At 43.7% G+C, this 11,223-nt stretch overlaps 17 non-coding genes and 1 pseudogene across 17 annotated transcripts; 6 read left to right on the forward strand and 12 right to left on the reverse strand.

Moving 5' to 3' along the window:
• Positions 1-11,223, reverse strand: part of LOC124394817 — a 29,783-nt pseudogene that overhangs the window by 8,255 nt on the left and 10,305 nt on the right.
• On the forward strand, positions 336-408 carry trnaa-agc. Its single transcript has one exon. It is a non-coding gene; the product is annotated as a tRNA-Ala (tRNA).
• trnai-aau lies at positions 576-649 on the reverse strand. Its single transcript has one exon. It is a non-coding gene; the product is annotated as a tRNA-Ile (tRNA).
• Positions 1,397-1,469, forward strand: trnaa-agc. Its single transcript has one exon. It is a non-coding gene; the product is annotated as a tRNA-Ala (tRNA).
• Positions 1,637-1,709, reverse strand: trnai-aau. Its single transcript has one exon. It is a non-coding gene; the product is annotated as a tRNA-Ile (tRNA).
• Positions 2,698-2,771, reverse strand: trnai-aau. The gene has a single exon. It is a non-coding gene; the product is annotated as a tRNA-Ile (tRNA).
• Positions 3,721-3,794, reverse strand: trnai-aau. Its single transcript has one exon. It is a non-coding gene; the product is annotated as a tRNA-Ile (tRNA).
• Positions 4,543-4,615, forward strand: trnaa-agc. Its single transcript has one exon. It is a non-coding gene; the product is annotated as a tRNA-Ala (tRNA).
• Positions 4,775-4,848, reverse strand: trnai-aau. The gene has a single exon. It is a non-coding gene; the product is annotated as a tRNA-Ile (tRNA).
• Positions 5,805-5,877, reverse strand: trnai-aau. The gene has a single exon. It is a non-coding gene; the product is annotated as a tRNA-Ile (tRNA).
• On the forward strand, positions 6,626-6,698 carry trnaa-agc. The gene has a single exon. It is a non-coding gene; the product is annotated as a tRNA-Ala (tRNA).
• trnai-aau lies at positions 6,866-6,939 on the reverse strand. Its single transcript has one exon. It is a non-coding gene; the product is annotated as a tRNA-Ile (tRNA).
• Positions 7,926-7,998, reverse strand: trnai-aau. Its single transcript has one exon. It is a non-coding gene; the product is annotated as a tRNA-Ile (tRNA).
• On the reverse strand, positions 8,985-9,058 carry trnai-aau. Its single transcript has one exon. It is a non-coding gene; the product is annotated as a tRNA-Ile (tRNA).
• Positions 9,807-9,879, forward strand: trnaa-agc. The gene has a single exon. It is a non-coding gene; the product is annotated as a tRNA-Ala (tRNA).
• Positions 10,039-10,111, reverse strand: trnai-aau. Its single transcript has one exon. It is a non-coding gene; the product is annotated as a tRNA-Ile (tRNA).
• trnaa-agc lies at positions 10,860-10,932 on the forward strand. The gene has a single exon. It is a non-coding gene; the product is annotated as a tRNA-Ala (tRNA).
• On the reverse strand, positions 11,101-11,174 carry trnai-aau. The gene has a single exon. It is a non-coding gene; the product is annotated as a tRNA-Ile (tRNA).

Below are 11,223 nucleotides of genomic sequence, written 5' to 3' on the forward strand. Positions count from 1 at the left end.
ATAACAATAAGCATCCGTCTCAGCCCAACAAAGCTTAATCCTGGACTACAAAGTGTGGCAGCGTTAATTAGACAGAAACTATAACTCAGCTGACTCACCCTGTTAACAGGGAACACTATTATAGATTAATCATCTACAAAAGACACACATCTGGTTTCAATAAACAGAGGCAAGAGGCATATTCTGGGTAAGCTGATTTAATTGCTCTTGTTGTAATTTTAACATTTCTCTAAGCTCCCCTATTCCAGACTTCTCAGAAGCTACAAAGATCACCTACCCCTGGTCTTACACCGTGTTTCCATTTCACAGACCTGTATGTGAAGCGCTGCGTTGGAGGGGAATTAGCTCAAATGGTAGAGCGCTCGCTTAGCATGCGAGAGGTAGCGGGATCGATGCCCGCATTCTCCAGTGCAGTCCAGAAGACTAGTTATTTCGGTGCTAGTGTTGATTGTATGTTCTGCTTCTTTTGGAATTCAAAGTGTAATTCTTTTCCCTAACGTAGCGCCACATGAGGCGCAACAAAGCAACAGATTAACTGTCAGAAAAGGATTTTATAAGCATAATCAAAACCACAATGGCCCGTACGGGGATCGAACCCGCGACCTTGGCGTTATTAGCACCACGCTCTAACCAACTGAGCTAACCGGCCAACACGACAACGTGCCTCCTCCATAGGCACTCGTCCGACAGCGACAGGTTGGCCAGTGTTGCTTGGATGGATTGCTGTAGGTTTGAGTATCATTAACAGTTCAGGAACTAGTAGGTCTCCTAGTCACATTTTTACACATGGGAGTTATAAGTCCCACTCACCATGCAGAGTACAAAACACTCTTCTAAACCAAGGAGACAATGTAGCTGTGGTGAAATGACACAAATGGAAGCGTTGAAGAAAGCATTTCCACATGAAATTCTTATGGGTCAAACTCCCATCATGCAGATTACAGACCTTTTCTATGGAATTAGTCCAAGGATCTTAGCAGGCATTAATGGCTGGAAGCCCTGAAGGTCAGCAATTCCTATATGTTTTAATGGGGCTCAACATTTCAGTATTATCCATAAAGACCTCTCCTAACTATGCAGAATCTAACATATCCACCTTAATTGACCACTTCTACCCAATCAGTAACACAAACAATTCTTGGTGACTCAAGCCTCTTAGAAAGATGAAGTAGTGCATGGACCCCAATTGGTGAGACAGGGTAGCTTTAACTGAGAGAAGCCACAGATATCATCTAGTCATTTGTGAAATATGCATCTGAAGAGTGAGACTACTTTTCCAGTGCACATAGGGATGAGTTTAAGTAGTATAATTTTTCAGAAGCTACAAAGATCACCTACCCCTGGTCTTACACCGTGTTTCAATTCCACAGACCTGTATGTGAAGCGCTGCGTTGGAGGGGAATTAGCTCAAATGGTAGAGCGCTCGCTTAGCATGCGAGAGGTAGCGGGATCGATGCCCGCATTCTCCAGTGCAGTCCAGAAGACTAGTTATTTCGGTGCTAGTGTTGATTGTATGTTCTGCTTCTTTTGGAATTCAAAGTGTAATTCTTTTCCCTAATGTAGCGCCACATGAGGCGCAACAAAGCAACAGATTAACTGTCAGAAAAGGATCTTATAAGCATAATCAAAACCACAATGGCCCGTGCGGGATCGAACCCGCGACCTTGGCGTTATTAGCACCACGCTCTAACCAACTGAGCTAACCGGCCAACACGACAACGTGCCTCCTCCATAGGCACTCGTCCGACAGCGACAGGTTGGCCAGTGTTGCTTGGATGGATTGCTGTAGGTTTGAGTATCATTAACAGTTCAGGAACTAGTAGGTCTCCTAGTCACATTTTTACACATGGGAGTTATAAGTCCCACTCACCATGCAGAGTACAAAACACTCTTCTAAACCAAGGAGACAATGTAGCTGTGGTGAAATGACACAAATGGAAGCGTTGAAGAAAGCATTTCCACATGAAATTCTTATGGGTCAAACTCCCATCATGCAGATTACAGACCCTTTCTATGGAATTAGTCCAAGGATCTTAGCAGGCATTTATGGCTGGAAGCCCTGAAGGTCAGCAATTCCTATATGTTTTAATGGGGCTCAACATTTCAGTATTATCCATATAGACCTCTCCTAACTATGCAGAATCTAACATATCCACCTTAATTGACCACTTCTACCCAATCAGTAACACAAACCATTCTTGGTGACTCAAGCCTCTTAGAAAGATGAAGTAGTGCATGGACCCCAATTGGTGAGACAGGGTAGCTTTAACTGAGAGAAGCCACAGATATCATCTAGTCATTTGTGAAATATGCATCTGAAGAGTGAGACTACTTTTCCAGTGCACATAGGGATGAGTTTAAGTAGTATAATTTTTCAGAAGCTACAAAGATCACCTACCCCTGGTCTTACACCGTGTTTCCATTTCACAGACCTGTATGTGAAGCGCTGCGTTGGAGGGGAATTAGCTCAAATGGTAGAGCGCCTGCTTAGCATGCGAGAGGTAGCGGGATCGATGCCCGCATTCTCCAGTGCAGTCCAGAAGACTAGTTATTTCGGTGCTAGTGTTGATTGTATGTTCTGCTTCTTTTGGAATTCAAAGTGTAATTCTTTTCCCTAATGTAGCGCCACATGAGGCGCAACAAAGCAACAGATTAACTGTCAGAAAAGGATCTTATTAAGAATAATCAAAACCAAAATGGCCCGTACGGGGATCGAACCCGCGACCTTGGCGTTATTAGCACCACGCTCTAACCAACTGAGCTAACCGGCCAACACGACAACGTGCCTCCTCCATAGGCACTCGTCGGACGAGCGACAGCTTGGCCAGTGTTGCTTGGATGGATTGCTGTAGGTTTGAGTATCATTAACAGTTCAGGAACTAGTAGGTCTCCTAGTCACATTTTTACACATGGGAGTTATAAGTCCCACTCACCATGCAGAGTACAAAACACTCTTCTAAACCAAGGAGACAATGTAGCTGTGGTGAAATGACACAAATGGAAGCGTTGAAGAAAGCATTTCCACATGAAATTCTTATGGGTCAAACTCCCATCATGCAGATTACAGACCTTTTCTATGGAATTAGTCCAAGGATCTTAGCAGGCATTAATGGCTGGAAGCCCTGAAGGTCAGCAATTCCTATATGTTTTAATGGGGCTCAACATTTCAGTATTATCCATAAAGACCTCTCCTAACTATGCAGAATCTAACATATCCACTTTAATTGACCACTTCTACCCAATCAGTAACACAAACAATTCTTGGTGACTCAAGCCTCTTAGAAAGATGAAGTAGTGCATGGACCCCAATTGGTGAGACAGGGTAGCTTTAACTGAGAGAAGCCACAGATATCATCTAGTCATTTGTGAAATATGCATCTGAAGAGTGAGACTACTTTTCCAGTGCACATAGGGATGAGTTTAAGTAGTATAATTTTTCAGAAGCTACAAAGATCACCTACCCCTGGTCTTACACCGTGTTTCCATTTCACAGACCTGTATGTGAAGCGCTGCGTTGGAGGGGAATTAGCTCAAATGGTAGATCGATGCCCGCATTCTCCAGTGCAGTCCAGAAGACTAGTTATTTCGGTGCTAGTGTTGATTGTATGTTCTGCTTCTTTTGGAATTCAAAGTGTAATTCTTTTCCCTAATGTAGCGCCACATGAGGCGCAACAGATTAACTGTCAGAAAAGGATCTTATAAGCATAATCAAAACCACAATGGCCCGTACGGGGATCGAACACACGACCTTGGCGTTATTAGCACCACGCTCTAACCAACTGAGCTAACCGGCCAACACGACAGCGTGCCTCCTCCATAGGCACTCGTCCGACGAGCGACAGCTTGGCCAGTGTTGCTTGGATGGATTGCTGTAGGTTTGAGTATCATTAACAGTTCAGGAACTAGTAGGTCTCCTAGTCACATTTTTACACATGGGAGTTATAAGTCCCACTCACCATGCAGAGTACAAAACACTCTTCTAAACCAAGGAGACAATGTAGCTGTGGTGAAATGACACAAATGGAAGCGTTGAAGAAAGCATTTCCACATGAAATTCTTATGGGTCAAACTCCCATCATGCAGATTACAGACCTTTTCTATGGAATTAGTCCAAGGATCTTAGCAGGCATTAATGGCTGGAAGCCCTGAAGGTCAGCAATTCCTATATGTTTTAATGGGGCTCAACATTTCAGTATTATCCATAAAGACCTCTCCTAACTATGCAGAATCTAACATATCCACCTTAATTGACCACTTCTACCCAATCAGTAACACAAACAATTCTTGGTGACTCAAGCCTCTTAGAAAGATGAAGTAGTGCATGGACCCCAATTGGTGAGACAGGGTAGCTTTAACTGAGAGAAGCCACAGATATCATCTAGTCATTTGTGAAATATGCATCTGAAGAGTGAGACTACTTTTCCAGTGCACATAGGGATGAGTTTAAGTAGTATAATTTTTCAGAAGCTACAAAGATCACCTACCCCTGGTCTTACACCGTGTTTCCATTCCACAGACCTGTATGTGAAGCGCTGCGTTGGAGGGGAATTAGCTCAAATGGTAGAGCGCTCGCTTAGCATGCGAGAGGTAGCGGGATCGATGCCCGCATTCTCCAGTGCAGTCCAGAAGACTAGTTATTTCGGTGCTAGTGTTGATTGTATGTTCTGCTTCTTTTGGAATTCAAAGTGTAATTCTTTTCCCTAATGTAGCGCCACATGAGGCGCAACAGATTAACTGTCAGAAAAGGATCTTATAAGCATAATCAAAACCACAATGGCCCGTACGGGGATCGAACCCGCGACCTTGGCGTTATTAGCACCACGCTCTAACCAACTGAGCTAACCGGCCAACACGACAACGTGCCTCCTCCATAGGCACTCGTCCGACGAGCGACAGCTTGGCCAGTGTTGCTTGGATGGATTGCTGTAGGTTTGAGTATCATTAACAGTTCAGGAACTAGTAGGTCTCCTAGTCACATTTTTACACATGGGAGTTATAAGTCCCACTCACCATGCAGAGTACAAAACACTCTTCTAAACCAAGGAGACAATGTAGCTGTGGTGAAATGACACAAATGGAAGCGTTGAAGAAAGCATTTCCACATGAAATTTTATGGGTCAAACTCCCATCATGCAGATTACAGACCTTTTCTATGGAATTAGTCCAAGGATCTTAGCAGGCATTAATGGCTGGAAGCCCTGAAGGTCAGCAATTCCTATATGTTTTAATGGGGCTCAACATTTCAGTATTATCCATAAAGACCTCTCCTAACTATGCAAAATCTAACATATCCACCTTAATTGACCACTTCTACCCAATCAGTAACACAAACAATTCTTGGTGACTCAAGCCTCTTAGAAAGATGAAGTAGTGCATGGACCCCAATTGGTGAGACAGGGTAGCTTTAACTGAGAGAAGCCACAGATATCATCTAGTCATTTGTGAAATATGCATCTGAAGAGTGAGACTACTTTTCCAGTGCACATAGGGATGAGTTTAAGTAGTATAATTTTTCAGAAGCTACAAAGATCACCTACCCCTGGTCTTACACCGTGTTTCCATTTCACAGACCTGTATGTGAAGCGCTGCGTTGGAGGGGAATTAGCTCAAATGGTAGATCGATGCCCGCATTCTCCAGTGCAGTCCAGAAGACTAGTTATTTCGGTGCTAGTGTTGATTGTATGTTCTGCTTCTTTTGGAATTCAAAGTGTAATTCTTTTCCATAATGTAGCGCCACATGAGGCGCAACAAAGCAACAGATTAACTGTCAGAAAAGGATCTTATAAGCATAATCAAAACCACAATGGCCCATACGGGATCGAACCCGCGACCTTGGCGTTATTAGCACCACGCTCTAACCAACTGAGCTAACCTGCCAACACGACAACTAGCCTCCTCCATAGGCACTCGTCCGACGAGCGACAGGTTGGCCATTGTTGCTTGGATGAATTGCTGTAGGTTTGAGTATCATTAACAGTTCAGGAACTAGTAGGTCTCCTAGTCACATTTTTACACATGGGAGTTATAAGTCCCACTCACCATGCAGAGTACAAAACACTCTTGTAAACCAAGGAGACAATGTAGCTGTGGTGAAATGACACAAATGGAAGCGTTGAAGAAAGCATTTCCACATGAAATTCTTATGGGTCAAACTCCCATCATGCAGATTACAGACCTTTTCTATGGAATTAGTCCAAGGATCTTAGCAGGCATTAATGGCTGGAAGCCCTGAAGGTCAGCAATTCCTATATGTTTTAATGGGGCTCAACATTTCAGTATTATCCATAAAGACCTCTCCTAACTATGCAGAATCTAACATATCCACCTTAATTGACCACTTCTACCCAATCAGTAACACAAACAATTCTTGGTGACTCAAGCCTCTTAGAAAGATGAAGTAGTGCATGGACCCCAATTGGTGAGACAGGGTAGCTTTAACTGAGAGAAGCCACAGATATCATCTAGTCATTTGTGAAATATGCATCTGAAGAGTGAGACTACTTTTCCAGTGCACATAGGGATGAGTTTAAGTAGTATAATTTTTCAGAAGCTACAAAGATCACCTACCCCTGGTCTTACACCGTGTTTCCATTCCACAGACCTGTATGTGAAGCGCTGCGTTGGAGGGGAATTAGCTCAAATGGTAGAGCGCTCGCTTAGCATGCGAGAGGTAGCGGGATCGATGCCCGCATTCTCCAGTGCAGTCCAGAAGACTAGTTATTTCGGTGCTAGTGTTGATTGTATGTTCTGCTTCTTTTGGAATTCAAAGTGTAATTCTTTTCCCTAATGTAGCGCCACATGAGGCGCAACAAAGCAACAGATTAACTGTCAGAAAAGGATCTTATAAGCATAATCAAAACCACAATGGCCCATACGGGGATCGAACCCGCGACCTTGGCGTTATTAGCACCACGCTCTAACCAACTGAGCTAACCGGCCAACACGACAACATGCCTCCTCCATAGGCACTCGTCCGACGAGCGACAGGTTGGCCAGTGTTGCTTGGATGGATTGCTGTAGGTTTGAGTATCATTAACAGTTCAGGAACTAGTAGGTCTCCTAGTCACATTTTTACACATGGGAGTTATAAGTCCCACTCACCATGCAGAGTACAAAACACTCTTCTAAACCAAGGAGACAATGTAGCTGTGGTGAAATTACACAAATGGAAGCGTTGAAGAAAGCATTTCCACATGAAATTCTTATGGGTCAAACTCCCATCATGCAGATTACAGACCTTTTCTATGGAATTAGTCCAAGGATCTTAGCAGGCATTAATGGCTGGAAGCCCTGAAGGTCAGCAATTCCTATATGTTTTAATGGGGCTCAACATTTCAGTATTATCCATAAAGACCTCTCCTAACTATGCAGAATCTAACATATCCACCTTAATTGACCACTTCTACCCAATCAGTAACACAAACAATTCTTGGTGACTCAAGCCTCTTAGAAAGATGAAGTAGTGCATGGACCCCAATTGGTGAGACAGGGTAGCTTTAACTGAGAGAAGCCACAGATATCATCTAGTCATTTGTGAAATATGCATCTGAAGAGTGAGACTACTTTTCCAGTGCACATAGGGATGAGTTTAAGTAGTATAATTTTTCAGAAGCTACAAAGATCACCTACCCCTGGTCTTACACCGTGTTTCCATTCCACAGACCTGTATGTGAAGCGCTGCGTTGGAGGGGAATTAGCTCAAATGGTAGAGCGCTCGCTTAGCATGCGAGAGGTAGCGGATCGATGCCGCATTCTCCAGTGCAGTCCAGAAGACTAGTTATTTCGGTGCTAGTGTTGATTGTATGTTCTGCTTCTTTTGGAATTCAAAGTGTAATTCTTTTCCCTAATGTAGCGCCACATGAGGCGCAACAAAGCAACAGATTAACTGTCAGAAAAGGATCTTATAAGCATAATCAAAACCACAATGGCCCATACGGGATCGAACCCGCGACCTTGGCGTTATTAGCACCACGCTCTAACCAACTGAGCTAACCGGCCAACACGACAACGTACCTCCTCCATAGGCACTCGTCCGACGAGCGACAGGTTGGCCATTGTTGCTTGGATGGATTGCTGTAGGTTTGAGTATCATTAACAGTTCAGGAACTAGTAGGTCTCCTAGTCACATTTTTACACATGGGAGTTATAAGTCCCACTCACCATGCAGAGTACAAAACACTCTTCTAAACCAAGGAGACAATGTAGCTGTGGTGAAATGACACAAATGGAAGCGTTGAAGAAAGCATTTCCACATGAAATTCTTATGGGTCAAACTCCCATCATGCAGATTACAGACCTTTTCTATGGAATTAGTCCAAGGATCTTAGCAGGCATTAATGGCTGGAAGCCCTGAAGGTCAGCAATTCCTATATGTTTTAATGGGGCTCAACATTTCAGTATTATCCATAAAGACCTCTCCTAACTATGCAGAATCTAACATATCCACCTTAATTGACCACTTCTACCCAATCAGTAACACAAACAATTCTTGGTGACTCAAGCCTCTTAGAAAGATGAAGTAGTGCATGGACCCCAATTGGTGAGACAGGGTAGCTTTAACTGAGAGAAGCCACAGATATCATCTAGTCATTTGTGAAATATGCATCTGAAGAGTGAGACTACTTTTCCAGTGCACATAGGGATGAGTTTAAGTAGTATAATTTTTCAGAAGCTACAAAGATCACCTACCCCTGGTCTTACACCGTGTTTCCATTCCACAGACCTGTATGTGAAGCGCTGCGTTGGAGGGGAATTAGCTCAAATGGTAGAGCGCTCGCTTAGCATGCGAGAGGTAGCGGATCGATGCCGCATTCTCCAGTGCAGTCCAGAAGACTAGTTATTTCGGTGCTAGTGTTGATTGTATGTTCTGCTTCTTTTGGAATTCAAAGTGTAATTCTTTTCCCTAATGTAGCGCCACATGAGGCGCAACAAAGCAACAGATTAACTGTCAGAAAAGGATCTTATAAGCATAATCAAAACCACAATGGCCCGTACAGGGATCGAACCCATGACCTTGGCGTTATTAGCACCATGCTCTAACCAACTGAGCTAACCGGCCAACACGACAACATGCCTCCTCCATAGGGACTCGTCCGACGAGCGACAGGTTGGCCAGTGTTGCTTGGATGGATTGCTGTAGGTTTGAGTATCATTAACAGTTCAGGAACTAGTAGGTCTCCTAGTCACATTTTTACACATGGGAGTTATAAGTCCCACTCACCATGCAGAGTACAAAACACTCTTCTAAACCAAGGAGACAATGTAGCTGTGGTGAAATTACACAAATGGAAGCGTTGAAGAAAGCATTTCCACATGAAATTCTTATGGGTCAAACTCCCATCATGCAGATTACAGACCTTTTCTATGGAATTAGTCCAAGGATCTTAGCAGGCATTAATGGCTGGAAGCCCTGAAGGTCAGCAATTCCTATATGTTTTAATGGGGCTCAACATTTCAGTATTATCCATAAAGACCTCTCCTAACTATGCAGAATCTAACATATCCACCTTAATTGACCACTTCTACCCAATCAGTAACACAAACAATTCTTGGTGACTCAAGCCTCTTAGAAAGATGAAGTAGTGCATGGACCCCAATTGGTGAGACAGGGTAGCTTTAACTGAGAGAAGCCACAGATATCATCTAGTCATTTGTGAAATATGCATCTGAAGAGTGAGACTACTTTTCCAGTGCACATAGGGATGAGTTTAAGTAGTATAATTTTTCAGAAGCTACAAAGATCACCTACCCCTGGTCTTACACCGTGTTTCCATTCCACAGACCTGTATGTGAAGCGCTGCGTTGGAGGGGAATTAGCTCAAATGGTAGAGCGCTCGCTTAGCATGCGAGAGGTAGCGGGATCGATGCCCGCATTCTCCAGTGCAGTCCAGAAGACTAGTTATTTCGGTGCTAGTGTTGATTGTATGTTCTGCTTCTTTTGGAATTCAAAGTGTAATTCTTTTCCCTAATGTAGCGCCACATGAGGCGCAACAGATTAACTGTCAGAAAAGGATCTTATAAGCATAATCAAAACCACAATGGCCCGTACGGGGATCGAACACGCGACCTTGGCGTTATTAGCACCACGCTCTAACCAACTGAGCTAACCGCCAACACGACAACGTGCCTCCTCCATAGGCACTCGTCCGACGAGCGACAGGTTGGCCAGTGTTGCTTGGATGGATTGCTGTAGGTTTGAGTATCATTAACAGTTCAGGAACTAGTAGGTCTCCTAGTCACATTTTTACACATGGGAGTTATAAGTCCCACTCACCATGCAGAGTACAAAACACTCTTCTAAACCAAGGAGACAATGTAGCTGTGGTGAAATGACACAAATGGAAGCGTTGAAGAAAGCATTTCCACATGAAATTCTTATGGGTCAAACTCCCATCATGCAGATTACAGACCTTTTCTATGGAATTAGTCCAAGGATCTTAGCAGGCATTAATGGCTGGAAGCCCTGAAGGTCAGCAATTCCTATATGTTTTAATGGGGCTCAACATTTCAGTATTATCCATAAAGACCTCTCCTAACTATGCAGAATCTAACATATCCACCTTAATTGACCACTTCTACCCAATCAGTAACACAAACAATTCTTGGTGACTCAAGCCTCTTAGAAAGATGAAGTAGTGCATGGACCCCAATTGGTGAGACAGGGTAGCTTTAACTGAGAGAAGCCACAGATATCATCTAGTCATTTGTGAAATATGCATCTGAAGAGTGAGACTACTTTTCCAGTGCACATAGGGATGAGTTTAAGTAGTATAATTTTTCAGAAGCTACAAAGATCACCTTCCCCTGGTCTTACACCGTGTTTCCATTCCACAGACCTGTATGTGAAGGGCTGCGTTGGAGGGGAATTAGCTCAAATGGTAGAGCGCTCGCTTAGCATGCGAGAGGTAGCGGGATCGATGCCCGCATTCTCCAGTGCAGTCCAGAAGACTAGTTATTTCTGTGCTAGTGTTGATTGTATGTTCTGCTTCTTTTGGAATTCAAAGTGTAATTCTTTTCCATAATGTAGCGCCACATGAGGCGCAACGAAGCAACAGATTAACTGTCAGAAAAGGATCTTATTAAAAAAAATCAAAACCAAAATGGCCCGTACAGGGATCGAACCCGCGACCTTGGCGTTATTAGCACCATGCTCTAACCAACTGAGCTAACCTGCCAACACGACAACGTGCCTCCTCCATAGGCACTCGTCCGACGAGCGACAGC

The sequence above is a fragment of the Silurus meridionalis genome, chromosome 12 (genome assembly GCF_014805685.1).
Source record: "Silurus meridionalis isolate SWU-2019-XX chromosome 12, ASM1480568v1, whole genome shotgun sequence".
Classification (NCBI taxonomy): Eukaryota; Metazoa; Chordata; class Actinopteri; order Siluriformes; family Siluridae; genus Silurus; species Silurus meridionalis.